Raw genomic sequence first — 18,793 nt, 5'->3', positions numbered from 1 at the left:
GTCTACCACCACGTCCACCACCACCACATCCACCGCCACCATGTCCACCACCACCACGTCCACCACCACAACGTCCACCAGCACCACCATGTCCACCACCACCATGTCTACCATCATGTCCACCACCACGTCCACCACCACCACCACATCCACCACCTTGTCCACCACCTTGTCCACCACCATGTCCACCACCACGTCCACCACCACATCCACCACCACCATGTCCACCACCACCACCGTGTCCACCACCACCATGTCCACCACCACCACGTCCACCACTTCCACATCCTGGTCCACCTCCTCGTCGTCCACCACCACATCCACCACCACATCCACCACCACGTCCACCACCACGTCAACCACCACATCCACCACCACATCCACCACCACATCCACCACCACATCCACCACCACCACTTCCACCACCACCACGTCCACCTCCTCCACGTCCACCACCACATCCACCACCACACCCACTACCACGTCCACCACCACATCCACATCCACCACCACCACCACGTCCACCACCACATCCACGTCCACCACCACCACCACGTCCACCACCACCACCATGTCTACCATCACGTCCACCATCACATCCACCATCACGTCCACCATCATGTCCACCATCCCTTCTACCACCACATCCACCACCATGTCCACCACCACGTCCACCACCACGTCCACCACCACCACCATGTCTACCATCATGTCCACCACCACGTCCACCATGTCCACCACCACGTCCACCACCACGTCCACCACCTCCACCACCACCTCCACCACCATGTCCACCACCACATCCATCACCATGTCCACCACCACCACTTGCACCACCACCACCACGTGCACCACCATGTCCACCACCACCACCATGTCTACCACCATGTCCACCACCACCACGTACACCACCACGTCCACCACCACCACCACGTCCACCACCACATCCACCACCACATCCACCTCCTCCACGTCTACCACCACGTCCACCACCACCACTTCCACCACCACCACCATGTCCACCTCCACCACACCCACCACCACCACGCCCACCACATCCACCATGTCCACCACCACATCCACCATGCCCACCATCACCATGTCCTCCACCACCATTTCCACCACCACCATGTCCTCCACCACCATATCCTCCACTATGTCCACCACCACATCGTCCACCACATCCACCACCACCACATCCACAGGCAAAATACAAGGGAGCGGTAGTAGTGTCTGACAGATCGCACCTCAAAAAGCAATATTAATTCAGACTGGGCAGTCAAAGTAGTATTCTTAGCTTTCCTAATCACAAATGGCAAAGAAACAATTAATTGTGGTGCCACTTGTGGTAGCAAATGCCACCACATCCACCACCACGTCCTCCACCACCACCATGTCCACCACCACTATGTCCACCACCATCACCATGTCCACCACCATGTCCACCACCACACTGTCCACCACCATGCCCACCACCACATCCACCACTACCACATCCACCACCATGTCTACCACGTCCACCACCATATTCACCACCACATCCACCACGTCCACCACCACCACGTCCACCACAAACACCACCTCCAACACCACCTCCACCACCAACACCACCTCCACCACTGCGTCCATCATGTCCACCACTACCACGTCCACCTCCTCCACGTCTACCACCACGTCCACCACCACCACATCCACCGCCACCATGTCCACCACCACCACGTCCACCACCACAACGTCCACCACCACCACCATGTCCACCACCACCATGTCTACCATCATGTCCACCACCACGTCCACCTCCACCACCACCACCACATCCACCACCTTGTCCACCACCTAGTCCACCACCATGTCCACCACCACGTCCACCACCACATCCACCACCACGTCCACCACCACCATGTCCACCACCACCACCGTGTCCACCACCACCATGTCCACCACCACCACATCCACCACCACCACGTCCACCACTTCCACATCCTGGTCCACCTCCTCGTCGTCCACCACCACGTCCACCACCACATCCACCACCACATCCACCACCATGTCCACCACCACGTCCACCACCACATCCACCACCACATCCACCACCACCACTTCCACCACCACGTCCACCTCCTCCACGTCCACAACCACATCCACCACCACACCCACTACCACGTCCACATCCACATCCACACCCACCACCACGTCCACCACCACATCCACGTCCACCACCACCACCACGTCCACCACCACCACCATGTCTACCATCACGTCCACCATCACATCCACCATCACGTCCACCATCATGTCCACCATCCCGTCTACCACCACATCCACCACATGTCCACCACCACGTCCACCACCACGTCCACCACCACCACCATGTCTACCATCATGTCCACCACCACGTCCACCATGTCCACCACCACGTCCACCACCACGTCCACCACCTCCACCACCACCTCCACCACCATGTCCACCACCACATCCACCACCATGTCCACCACCACCACGTGCACCACCACCACCACGTGCACCACCATGTCCACCACCACCACCATGTCTACCACCATGTCCACCACCACCACGTACACCACCATGTCCACCACCACCACCACGTCCACCACCACATCCACCACTTTCACCACCACCACATCCACCTCCTCCACGTCTACCACCACGTCCACCACCACCACTTCCACCACCACCACCATGTCCACCTCCACCACACCCACCACCACCACGCCCACCACATCCACCATGTCCACCACCACATCCACCATGCCCACCATCACCATGTCCTCCACCACCATTTCCACCACCACCATGTCCTCCACCACCATATCCTCCACCATGTCCACCACCACATCGTCCACCACATCCACCACCACCACATCCACAGGCAAAATACAAGGGAGCGGTAGTAGTGTCTGACAGATCGCACCTCAAAAAGCAATATTAATTCAGACTGGGCAGTCAAAGTAGTATTCTTAGCTTTCCTAATCACAAATGGCAAAGAAACAATTAATTGTGGTGCCACTTGTGGTAGCAAATGCCACCTCATCCACCACCACGTCCTCCACCACCACCATGTCCACCACCACTATGTCCACCACCATCACCATGTCCACCACCATGTCCACCACCACACTGTCCACCACCATGCCCACCACCACATCCACCACCACCACATCCACCTCCACCACTGCGTCCATCATGTCCACCACCACCATGTCCACCACCATGTCCACCACAACATCCACCTCCACTACAACATCCACCACTACAACATCCACCACGCCCACCACCACCACGTCCACCACCACCACCACATCCATCTCTTCCACGTCCACCTCCTCATCCACCTCCTCCATGTCCACCACCACATCCACCACCACCTCGTCCGCCACCACCTCGTCCACCACCTCGTCCACCACCACATCCACCACCACGTCCACCACCACCACATCCACCACCACATCCACCACCACCACGTCTACCACCACATCCACCTCCTCCACATCTACCACCACGTCCACCACCACCACGTCCACCACGTCCACCACCACCACGTCCACCACCACCACGTCCACCCCTAACATGTCCACCACTACCACATCCACCTCCTCCACCATGTCCACCACCACCTCCACCACCACGTCCACCACCACGTCCACCACCACGTCCACCACCACATCCACCACCACATCCACCACCACCATGTCCACCACCACCACGTCCACCACCACATCCACCACCACACCCACTACCACGTCCACCACCATATCCACGTCCACCACCACGTCCACCACCACCTCATCCACCACCACATCCACCACCATGTCCACCACCACCACGTCCACCACCACGTCCACCACCACCAAGTCCACCTCTTCCATGTCTACCACCACGTCCACCACGTCCACCACCACCACGTCCACCACCACCACGTCCACCACCACTACATCCACCACTAACATGTCTACCACTACCGTGTCCACCTCCTCCACCACCACGTCCACCACCACCTCCACCACCACGTCCACCACCACCACGTCCACCACCACTACATCCACCACTAACATGTCCACCACTACCACGTCCACCTCCTCCACCTCCACCACCACGTCCACCACCACGTCCACCACCATGTCCACCACGTCCACTTCCTCATCCACCTCCTCCACATCCACCACCACCAAGTCCACCACCACATTCACCACATCACCCAATACTACGTCCACCACCACATCCCCGTCCACCACCACATCCACGTCCACCACCACCACCACGTCCACCACCACCACCATGTCTACCACCATATCCACCCCCACGTCCACCACCACGTCCACCACCACATCCACCACCACGTCCACCACCATGTCCACCACCACGTCCACCACCATGTCCACCACCACGTCCACCACCACCACATCCACCACCACCACGTCCACCACCACCACGTCCACCTCCTCCACCACTGTGTCCACCACCACGTCCACCACCACCACGTCCATCACAACATCCACCACCACATCCACCACCACGTCCACCACCACGTCCACCACCACCACCATGTCCACCACCACCCTGTCTACCATCATGTCCACCACCACGTCCACGATGTCCACCACCACGACCACCACGTCCACCACCACCACCACGTCCACCACCTCCACCACATCCACCACCACGTCCACCACCACGTCCACCACCACCATGTCTACCACCACGTCCACCACCACCAAGTGCATCACCACGTGCACCACCACCACCATGTCCACCACCACCACCACGTCCACCACCACCACCACGTCTACCACCATGTCTACCACCACGTCCACCACCACCACCACGTCCACCACCACCACCATGTCCACCACCACCACCATGTCCACCATCACCACATCCACCTCCATGTCTACCACCATGTCCACCACCACTACATCCACCACCACCACGTCCACCACCATCACGTGCACCACCACCATGTCCACCACCACCACCACGTCCACCACCACGTCCACCACCACCATGTCTACCACCCTATCTACCACCACGTCCACCACCACGTCCACCACCACATCCACCACCACCACCATGTCCACCACCACCATGTCCACCACCATGTCCACCACTATCACATCCACCTCCTCCACGTCTACCAGCACGTCCACCACCACCACATCCACCACCACATCCACCACCACCACCATGTCCACCACCACCATGTCTACCATCATGTCCACCACCACGTCCACCTTCACCACCACCACCACATCCACCACCACGTCCTCCACCAAGTCCACCACCACGTCCACCACCACCACGTCGTCCACCACCACATCCACCGCCACCATGTCCACCACCACCACGTCCACCACCACCACGTCCACCACCACCACGTCCACCACCACCATGTCTATCATCATGTCCACTACCACATCCCCCTCCACCACCACCACCACATCCACCACCTTGTCCACCACCATGTCCACCACCACATCCACCACCACGTCTACCACCACCATGTCCACCACCACCATCATGTCCACCACCACCACATCCACCACCACCACGTCCACCACTTCCACATCCTGGTCCACCTCCTCGTCGTCCACCACCACGTCCACCATCACGTCCACCACCACATCCACCACCACATCCACCACCATGTCCACCACCACGTCCACCACCACATCCACCACCACATCCACCACCACCACGTCCATCACCACCATGTCCACCTCCTCCACGTCCACCACCACATCCACCACCACACCCACTACCACGTCCACCAACACATCCACGTCCACTACCACCACCACGTCCACCACCACATCCACGTCCACCACCACCACCACGTCCACCACCACCACCATGTCTACCATCACGTCCACCATCACGTCCACCATCACGTCCACCATCATGTCCACCATCACGTCCACCATCCCGTCTACCACCACATCCACCACCATGTCCACCACCACCACGTCCACCACCACGTCCACCACCACCACCATGTCTACCATCATGTCCACCACCACGTCCACCATGTCCACCAACACGTCCACCACCACGTCCACCACCTCCACCACCACCTCCACCTCCACCACCATGTCCACCACCACGTCCACCACCACGTCCACCACCACCACGTGCACCACCACCACCACGTGCACCACCATGTCCACCACCACCACCATGTCTACCACCATGTCTACCACCACGTCCACCACCACCACGTACACCACCATGTCCGCCACCACCACCACATCCACCACCATGTCCACCACTTTCACCACCACCACGTCTACCTCCTCCACGTCTACCACCACGTCCACCACCACCACTTCCACCACCACCACCATGTCCACCTCTACCACCACTATGTCCACCTCCACCACGCCCACCACGCCCACCACCACCACACCCACCACCACCACGCCCACCACATCCACCATGTCCACCACCACATCCACCATGCCCACCATCACCATGTCCTCCACCACCATTTCCACCACCACCATGTCCTCCACCACCATGTCCTCCACCACCACCATGTCCTCCACCATGTCCACCACCACATCCACCACCACCACATCCACAGGCAAAATACAAGGGAGCGGTAGTAGTGTCTGACAGATCGCACCTCAAAAAGCAATATTAATTCAGACTGGGCAGTCAAAGTAGTATTCTTAGCTTTCCTAATCACAAATGGCAAAGAAACAATTAATTGTGGTGCCACTTGTGGTAGCAAATGCCACCACATCCACCACCACGTCCTCCACCACCACCATGTCCACCACCACTATGTCCACCACCATCACCATGTCCACCACCATGTCCACCACCACACTGTCCACCACCATGCCCACCACCACATCCACCACCACCACATCCACCACCATGTCTACCACGTCCACCACCATATTCACCACCACATCCACCACGTCCACCACCACCACGTCCACCACCAACACCACCTCCAACACCACCTCCACCACCAACACCACCTCCACCACTGCGTCCATCATGTCCACCACCACCATGTCCACCACCATGTCCACCACAACATCCACCTCCACTACAACATCCACCACACCCACCACCACCACGTCCACCACCACCACCACATCCACCACCACCACATCCATCTCCTCTACGTCCACCTCCTCATCCACCTCCTCCATGTCCACCACCACATCCACCACCACTACATCCACCACCACCACGTCCACCACCATCACGTGCACCACCACCACCATGTCCACCACCACCACCACGTCCACCACCACGTCCACCACCACCACCATGTCTACCACCCTATCTACCACCACGTCCACCACCACGTCCACCACCACATCCACCACCACCACCATGTCCACCACCACCATGTCCACCACCATGTCCACCACTATCACATCCACCTCCTCCACGTCTACCAGCACGTCCACCACCACCACATCCACCACCACATCCACCACCACCACCATGTCCACCACCACCATGTCTACCATCATGTCCACCACCACGTCCACCTTCACCACCACCACCACATCCACCACCACGTCCTCCACCAAGTCCACCACCACGTCCACCACCACCACGTCGTCCACCACCACATCCACCGCCACCATGTCCACCACCACCACGTCCACCACCACCACGTCCACCACCACCACGTCCACCACCACCATGTCTACCATCATGTCCACTACCACATCCACCTCCACCACCACCACCACATCCACCACCTTGTCCACCACCTTGTCCACCACCATGTCCACCACCACATCCACCACCACGTCTACCACCACCATGTCCACCACCACCATCATGTCCACCACCACCACATCCACCACCACCACGTCCACCACTTCCACATCCTGGTCCACCTCCTCGTTGTCCACCACCACGTCCACCATCACGTCCACCACCACATCCACCACCACATCCACCACCATGTCCACCACCACGTCCACCACCACATCCACCACCACATCCACCACCACATCCACCACCACCACGTCCATCACCACCACGTCCACCTCCTCCACGTCCACCACCACATCCACCACCACACCCACTACCACGTCCACCAACACATCCACGTCCACTACCACCACCACGTCCACCACCACATCCACGTCCACCACCACCACCACGTCCACCACCACCATGTCTACCATCACGTCCACCATCACGTCCACCATCACGTCCACCATCATGTCCACCATCACGTCCACCATCCCGTCTACCACCACATCCACCACCATGTCCACCACCACCACGTCCACCACCACGTCCACCACCACCACCATGTCTACCATCATGTCCACCACCACGTCCACCATGTCCACCAACACATCCACCACCATGTCCACCACCTCCACCACCACCTCCACCTCCACCACCATGTCCACCACCACGTCCACCACCACGTCCACCACCACCACGTGCACCACCACCACCACGTGCACCACCATGTCCACCACCACCACCATGTCTACCACCATGTCTACCACCACGTCCACCACCACCACGTACACCACCATGTCCGCCACCACCACCACATCCACCACCATGTCCACCACTTTCACCACCACCACGTCTACCTCCTCCACGTCTACCACCACGTCCACCACCACCACTTCCACCACCACCACCATGTCCACCTCTACCACCACTATGTCCACCTCCACCACGCCCACCACGCCCACCACCACCACACCCACCACCACCACGCCCACCACATCCACCATGTCCACCACCACATCCACCATGCCCACCATCACCATGTCCTCCACCACCATTTCCACCACCACCATGTCCTCCACCACCATGTCCTCCACCACCACCATGTCCTCCACCATGTCCACCACCACATCCACCACCACCACATCCACAGGCAAAATACAAGGGAGCGGTAGTAGTGTCTGACAGATCGCACCTCAAAAAGCAATATTAATTCAGACTGGGCAGTCAAAGTAGTATTCTTAGCTTTCCTAATCACAAATGGCAAAGAAACAATTAATTGTGGTGCCACTTGTGGTAGCAAATGCCACCACATCCACCACCACGTCCTCCACCACCACCAAGTCCACCACCACTATGTCCACCACCATCACCATGTCCACCACCATGTCCACCACCACACTGTCCACCACCATGCCCACCACCACATCCACCACCACCACATCCACCACCATGTCTACCACGTCCACCACCATATTCACCACCACATCCACCACGTCCACCACCACCACGTCCACCACCAACACCACCTCCAACACCACCTCCACCACCAACACCACCTCCACCACTGCGTCCATCATGTCCACCACCACCACATCCACCACCTTGTCCACCACCTTGTCCACCACCATGTCCACCACCACATCCACCACCACGTCTACCACCACCATGTCCACCACCACCATCATGTCCACCACCACCACATCCACCACCACCACGTCCACCACTTCCACATCCTGGTCCACCTCCTCGTCGTCCACCACCACGTCCACCATCACGTCCACCACCACATCCACCACCACATCCACCACCATGTCCACCACCACGTCCACCACCACATCCACCACCACATCCACCACCACCACGTCCATCACCACCACGTCCACCTCCTCCACGTCCACCACCACATCCACCACCACACCCACTACCACGTCCACCAACACATCCACGTCCACTACCACCACCACGTCCACCACCACATCCACGTCCACCACCACCACCACGTCCACCACCACCACCATGTCTACCATCACGTCCACCATCACGTCCACCATCACGTCCACCATCATGTCCACCATCACGTCCACCATCCCGTCTACCACCACATCCACCACCATGTCCACCACCACCACGTCCACCACCACGTCCACCACCACCACCATGTCTACCATCATGTCCACCACCACGTCCACCATGTCCACCAACACGTCCACCACCACGTCCACCACCTCCACCACCACCTCCACCTCCACCACCATGTCCACCACCACGTCCACCACCACGTCCACCACCACCACGTGCACCACCACCACCACGTGCACCACCATGTCCACCACCACCACCATGTCTACCACCATGTCTACCACCACCTCCACCACCACCATGTACACCACCATGTCCGCCACCACCACCACATCCACCACCATGTCCACCACTTTCACCACCACCACGTCTACCTCCTCCACGTCTACCACCACGTCCACCACCACCACTTCCACCACCACCACCATGTCCACCTCTACCACCACTATGTCCACCTCCACCACGCCCACCACGCCCACCACCACCACACCCACCACCACCATGCCCACCACATCCACCATGTCCACCACCACATCCACCATGCCCACCATCACCATGTCCTCCACCACCATTTCCACCACCACCATGTCCTCCACCACCATGTCCTCCACCACCACCATGTCCTCCACCATGTCCACCACCACATCCACCACCACCACATCCACAGGCAAAATACAAGGGAGCGGTAGTAGTGTCTGACAGATCGCACCTCAAAAAGCAATATTAATTCAGACTGGGCAGTCAAAGTAGTATTCTTAGCTTTCCTAATCACAAATGGCAAAGAAACAATTAATTGTGGTGCCACTTGGGGTAGCAAATGCCACCACATCCTCCACCACCACCACTATGTCCACCACCATCACCATGTCCACCACCATCACCATGTCCACCACCACACTGTCCACCACCATGCCCACCACCATATCCACCACCACCACATCCACCACATCCACCACCATGTCCACCACCATGTTTACCACCACATCCACCACGTCCACCACCAACACCACCTCCACCACTGCGTCCACCATGTCAACCACCATGTCCACCACCATGTCCACCACCACATCCACCACCACTACAACATCCACCACGCCCACCACCACCACGCCCACCACCACCACGTCCACCACCACTACGTCCACCTCCTTCATGTCCACATCCACCTCCTCCACGTCCACCACCACATCCACCACCACCTCGTCCACCACCACCTCGTCCACCACCACCTTGTCCACCACCTCGTCCACCACCACATCCATCACCACGTCCACCACCACCACATCCATCACCAAGTCCACCACCACCATGTCCACCTCCTCCACATCTACCACCACGTCCACCACCACCACATCCACCACCACTACGTCCACCACTAACATGTCCACCACTACCACGTCGACCTCCTCCACCTCCACCACCACGTCCACCACCACGTCCACATCCACCTCCACTACCACGTCCACCACCATGTCCACCACCACATCCACCACCACGTCCACCACCACCACGTCTACATCCTTATCCACCTCCTCCATGTCCACCACCACCACGTCCACCACCACACCCACTATCACGTCCAGCACCACATCCACGTCCACCACCACATCCACCACCACCACGTCCACGACCACCACCATGTCTACCACCATATCCACCCCCATGTCCACCACCACATCCACCACCACGTCCACCACCACGTCCACCACCACCACCATGTCCACCACCACCATGTCTACCATCATGTCCACCACCACGTCCACGATGTCCACCACCACGACCACCACGTCCACCACCACCACCACGTCCACCACATCCACCACCACGTCCACCACCACGTCCACCACCACCATGTCCACCACCACCAAGTGCACCACCACGTGCACCACCACCACCATGTCCACCACCACCACCATGTCCACCACCACCACGTCCACCACCACGTCCACCACCACATCTACCACCACGTCCACCACCACCACGTCCACCACCACCACCATGTCCACCACCACCATGTCCACCACCACCACCATGTCTACCATCATGTCCACCACCACGTCCACCATGTCCACCAACACGTCCACCACCACGTCCACCACCTCCACCACCACCTCCACCTCCACCACCATGTCCACCACCACGTCCACCACCACGTCCACCACCACCACGTGCACCACCACCACCACGTGCACCACCATGTCCACCACCACCACCATGTCTACCACCATGTCTACCACCACGTCCACCACCACCACGTACACCACCATGTCCGCCACCACCACCACATCCACCACCATGTCCACCACTTTCACCACCACCACGTCTACCTCCTCCACGTCTACCACCACGTCCACCACCACCACTTCCACCACCACCACCATGTCCACCTCTACCACCACTATGTCCACCTCCACCACGCCCACCACGCCCACCACCACCACACCCACCACCACCACGCCCACCACATCCACCATGTCCACCACCACATCCACCATGCCCACCATCACCATGTCCTCCACCACCATTTCCACCACCACCATGTCCTCCACCACCATGTCCTCCTCCACCACCATGTCCTCCACCATGTCCACCACCACATCCACCACCACCACATCCACAGGCAAAATACAAGGGAGCGGTAGTAGTGTCTGACAGATCGCACCTCAAAAAGCAATATTAATTCAGACTGGGCAGTCAAAGTAGTATTCTTAGCTTTCCTAATCACAAATGGCAAAGAAACAATTAATTGTGGTGCCACTTGTGGTAGCAAATGCCACCACATCCACCACCACGTCCTCCACCACCACCATGTCCACCACCACTATGTCCACCACCATCACCATGTCCACCACCATGTCCACCACCACACTGTCCACCACCATGCCCACCACCACATCCACCACCACCACATCCACCACCATGTCTACCACGTCCACCACCATATTCACCACCACATCCACCACGTCCACCACCACCACGTCCACCACCAACACCACCTCCAACACCACCTCCACCACCAACACCACCTCCACCACTGCGTCCATCATGTCCACCACCACCATGTCCACCACCATGTCCACCACAACATCCACCTCCACTACAACATCCACCACACCCACCACCACCACGTCCACCACCACCACCACATCCACCACCACCACATCCATCTCCTCTACGTCCACCTCCTCATCCACCTCCTCCATGTCCACCACCACATCCACCACCACTACATCCACCACCACCACGTCCACCACCATCACGTGCACCACCACCACCATGTCCACCACCACCACCACGTCCACCACCACGTCCACCACCACCACCATGTCTACCACCCTATCTACCACCACGTCCACCACCACGTCCACCACCACATCCACCACCACCACCATGTCCACCACCACCATGTCCACCACCATGTCCACCACTATCACATCCACCTCCTCCACGTCTACCAGCACGTCCACCACCACCACATCCACCACCACATCCACCACCACCACCATGTCCACCACCACCATGTCTACCATCATGTCCACCACCACGTCCACCTTCACCACCACCACCACATCCACCACCACGTCCTCCACCAAGTCCACCACCACGTCCACCACCACCACGTCGTCCACCACCACATCCACCGCCACCATGTCCACCACCACCACGTCCACCACCACCACGTCCACCACCACCACGTCCACCACCACCATGTCTACCATCATGTCCACTACCACATCCACCTCCACCACCACCACCACATCCACCACCTTGTCCACCACCTTGTCCACCACCATGTCCACCACCACATCCACCACCACGTCTACCACCACCATGTCCACCACCACCATCATGTCCACCACATCCACCACCACCACGTCCACCACTTCCACATCCTGGTCCACCTCCTCGTTGTCCACCACCACGTCCACCATCACGTCCACCACCACATCCACCACCACATCCACCACCATGTCCACCACCACGTCCACCACCACATCCACCACCACATCCACCACCACATCCACCACCACCACGTCCATCACCACCACGTCCACCTCCTCCACGTCCACCACCACATCCACCACCACACCCACTACCACGTCCACCAACACATCCACGTCCACTACCACCACCACGTCCACCACCACATCCACGTCCACCACCACCACCACGTCCACCACCACCATGTCTACCATCACGTCCACCATCACGTCCACCATCACGTCCACCATCATGTCCACCATCACGTCCACCATCCCGTCTACCACCACATCCACCACCATGTCCACCACCACCACGTCCACCACCACGTCCACCACCACCACCATGTCTACCATCATGTCCACCACCACGTCCACCATGTCCACCAACACGTCCACCACCATGTCCACCACCTCCACCACCACCTCCACCTCCACCACCATGTCCACCACCACGTCCACCACCACGTCCACCACCACCACGTGCACCACCACCACCACGTGCACCACCATGTCCACCACCACCACCATGTCTACCACCATGTCTACCACCACGTCCACCACCACCACGTACACCACCATGTCCGCCACCACCACTACATCCACCACCATGTCCACCACTTTCACCACCACCACGTCTACCTCCTCCACGTCTACCACCACGTCCACCACCACCACTTCCACCACCACCACCATGTCCACCTCTACCACCACTATGTCCACCTCCACCACGCCCACCACGCCCACCACCACCACACCCACCACCACCACGCCCACCACATCCACCATGTCCACCACCACATCCACCATGCCCACCATCACCATGTCCTCCACCACCATTTCCACCACCACCATGTCCTCCACCACCATGTCCTCCACCACCACCATGTCCACCACCACATCCACCACCACCACATCCACAGGCAAAATACAAGGGAGCGGTAGTAGTGTCTGACAGATCGCACCTCAAAAAGCAATATTAATTCAGACTGGGCAGTCAAAGTAGTATTCTTAGCTTTCCTAATCACAAATGGCAAAGAAACAATTAATTGTGGTGCCACTTGTGGTAGCAAATGCCACCACATCCACCACCACGTCCTCCACCACCACCATGTCCACCACCACTATGTCCACCACCATCACCATGTCCATCACCATGTCCACCACCACACTGTCCACCACCATGCCCACCACCACATCCACCACCACCACATCCACCACCATGTCTACCACGTCCACCACCATATTCACCACCACATCCACCACGTCCACCACCACCACGTCCACCACCAACACCACCTCCAACACCACCTCCACCACCAACACCACCTCCACCACTGCGTCCATCATGTCCACCACCACCACATCCACCACCTTGTCCACCACCTTGTCCACCACCATGTCCACCACCACATCCACCACCACGTCTACCACCACCATGTCCACCACCACCATCATGTCCACCACCACCACATCCACCACCACCACGTCCACCACTTCCACATCCTGGTCCACCTCCTCGTCGTCCACCACCACGTCCACCATCACGTCCACCACCACATCCACCACCACATCCACCACCATGTCCACCACCACGTCCACCACCACATCCACCACCACATCCACCACCACCACGTCCATCACCACCACGTCCACCTCCTCCACGTCCACCACCACATCCACCACCACACCCACTACCACGTCCACCAACACATCCACGTCCACTACCACCACCACGTCCACATCCACGTCCACCACCACCACCACGTCCTCCACCACCACCATGTCTACCATCATGTCCACCATCACGTCCACCATCACGTCCACCATCACGTCCACCATCCCGTCTACCACCACATCCACCACCATGTCCACCACCACCACGTCCACCACCACGTCCACCACCACCACCATGTCTACCATCATGTCCACCACCACGTCCACCATGTCCACCAACACGTCCACCACCACGTCCACCACCTCCACCACCACCTCCACCTCCACCACCATGTCCACCACCACGTCCACCACCACGTCCACCACCACCACGTGCACCACCACCACCACGTGCACCACCATGTCCACCACCACCACCATGTCTACCACCATGTCTACCACCACGTCCACCACCACCACGTACACCACCATGTCCGCCACCACCACCATGTCCACCACTTTCACCACCACCACGTCTACCTCCTCCACGTCTACCACCACGTCCACCACCACCACTTCCACCACCACCACCATGTCCACCTCTACCACCACTATGTCCACCTCCACCACGCCCACCACGCCCACCACCACCACACCCACCACCACCATGCCCACCACATCCACCATGTCCACCACCACATCCACCATGCCCACCATCACCATGTCCTCCACCACCATTTCCACCACCACCATGTCCTCCACCACCATGTCCTCCACCACCACCATGTCCTCCACCATGTCCACCACCACATCCACCACCACCACATCCACAGGCAAAATACAAGGGAGCGGTAGTAGTGTCTGACAGATCGCACCTCAAAAAGCAATATTAATTCAGACTGGGCAGTCAAAGTAGTATTCTTAGCTTTCCTAATCACAAATGGCAAAGAAACAATTAATTGTGGTGCCACTTGGGGTAGCAAATGCCACCACATCCTCCACCACCACCACTATGTCCACCACCATCACCATGTCCACCACCATCACCATGTCCACCACCACACTGTCCACCACCATGCCCACCACCATATCCACCACCACCACATCCACCACATCCACCACCATGTCCACCACGTCCACCACCATGTTTACCACCACATCCACCACGTCCACCACCAACACCACCTCCACCACTGCGTCCACCATGTCAACCACCATGTCCACCACCATGTCCACCACCACATCCACCACCACTACAACATCCACCACGCCCACCACCACCACGCCCACCACCACCACGTCCACCACCACTACGTCCACCTCCTTCATGTCCACATCCACCTCCTCCACGTCCACCACCACATCCACCACCACCTCGTCCACCACCACCTCGTCCACCACCACCTTGTCCACCACCTCGTCCACCACCACATCCATCACCACGTCCACCACCACCACATCCATCACCAAGTCCACCACCACCATGTCCACCTCCTCCACATCTACCACCACGTCCACCACCACCACGTCCACCACCACCACATCCACCACCACTACGTCCACCACTAACATGTCCACCACTACCACGTCGACCTCCTCCACCTCCACCACCACGTCCACCACCACGTCCACATCCACCTCCACTACCACGTCCACCACCATGTCCACCACCACATCCACCACCACGTCCACCACCACCACGTCTACATCCTTATCCACCTCCTCCATGTCCACCACCACCACGTCCACCACCACATCCACCACCACACCCACTATCACGTCCAGCACCACATCCACGTCCACCACCACATCCACCACCACCACGTCCACGACCACCACCATGTCTACCACCATATCCACCCCCATGTCCACCACCACATCCACCACCACGTCCACCACCACGTCCACCACCACCACCATGTCCACCACCACCATGTCTACCATCATGTCCACCACCACGTCCACGATGTCCACCACCACGACCACCACGTCCACCACCACCACCACGTCCACCACATCCACCACCACGTCCACCACCACGTCCACCACCACCATGTCCACCCCCAAGTGCACCACCACGTGCACCACCACCACCATGTCCACCACCACCACCATGTCCACCACCACCACGTCCACCACCACATCCACCACCACATCTACCACCACGTCCACCACCACCACCATGTCCACCACCACCATGTCCACCACCACCACCATGTCCACCATCACCACATCCACCTCCTCCATGTTTACCACCACGTCCACCACCACTACATCCACCACCACCACATCCACCACCACCACGTGCACCACCACCACCATGTCCACCACCACCACCATGTCCACCACCACCATGTCCACCACCACCATGTCCACCACCACCACCACATCCACCTCCTCCACGTCTACCACCACGTCCACCACCACCACATCCACCACCACATCCACCACCACAACCATGTCCACCACCACCATGTCTACCATCATGTCCACCACCACGTCCACCTCCACCACCACATCCACCACCACGTCCACCACCAAGTCCACCACCACGTCCACCACCACCACGTCGTCCACCACCACATCCACCGCCACCATGTCCACCACCACCACGTCCACCACCACCACGTCCACCACCACCATGTCCACCACCACCATGTCTACCATCATGTCCACCACCACGTCCACCTCCACCACCACCACCACATCCACCACCTTGTCCACCACCATGTCCACCACCACATCCACCACCACGTCTACCACCACCATGTCCACCACCACCACCATCTCCACCACCAACATGTCCACCACCACCACATCCACCACCACCACGTCCACCACTTCCACATCATGGTCCACCTCCTCGTCGTCCACCACCATGTCCACCACCACGTCCAACACCACATCCACCACCACATCCACCACCATGTCCACCACCACGTCCACCACCACATCCACCACCACATCCACCACCACGTCCACCACCACCACTTCCACCACCACCACGTCCACCTCCTCCACGTCCACCACCACATCCACCACCACACCCACTACCACGTCCACCACCACATCCACGTCCACCACCACATCCACGTCCACCACCACCACCACGTCCACCACCACCATGTCTACCATCACGTCCACCATCACGTCCACCATCACGTCCACCATCCCGTCTACCACCATATCCACCACCATGTCCACCACCACCACATCCACCACCATGTCCACCACCACCACCATGTCTACCATCATGTCCACCACCACGTCCACGTCCACCATGTCCACCACCACGTCCACCACCACGTCCACCACCTCCACCACCACCT

At 59.0% G+C, this 18,793-nt stretch overlaps 1 protein-coding gene across 3 annotated transcripts in view; it reads left to right on the top strand.

The window, feature by feature from the left end:
• RAB7B (RAB7B, member RAS oncogene family) overlaps positions 1-18,793 on the top strand; it is a 352,153-nt gene that overhangs the window by 230,455 nt on the left and 102,905 nt on the right. The window lies entirely within an intron of this gene.

This window comes from Triturus cristatus, chromosome 1_1 (genome assembly GCF_964204655.1).
Source record: "Triturus cristatus chromosome 1_1, aTriCri1.1, whole genome shotgun sequence".
Lineage (NCBI taxonomy): Eukaryota > Metazoa > Chordata > Amphibia > Caudata > Salamandridae > Triturus > Triturus cristatus.
This window is presented reverse-complemented; position numbering and strand designations above follow the sequence as displayed.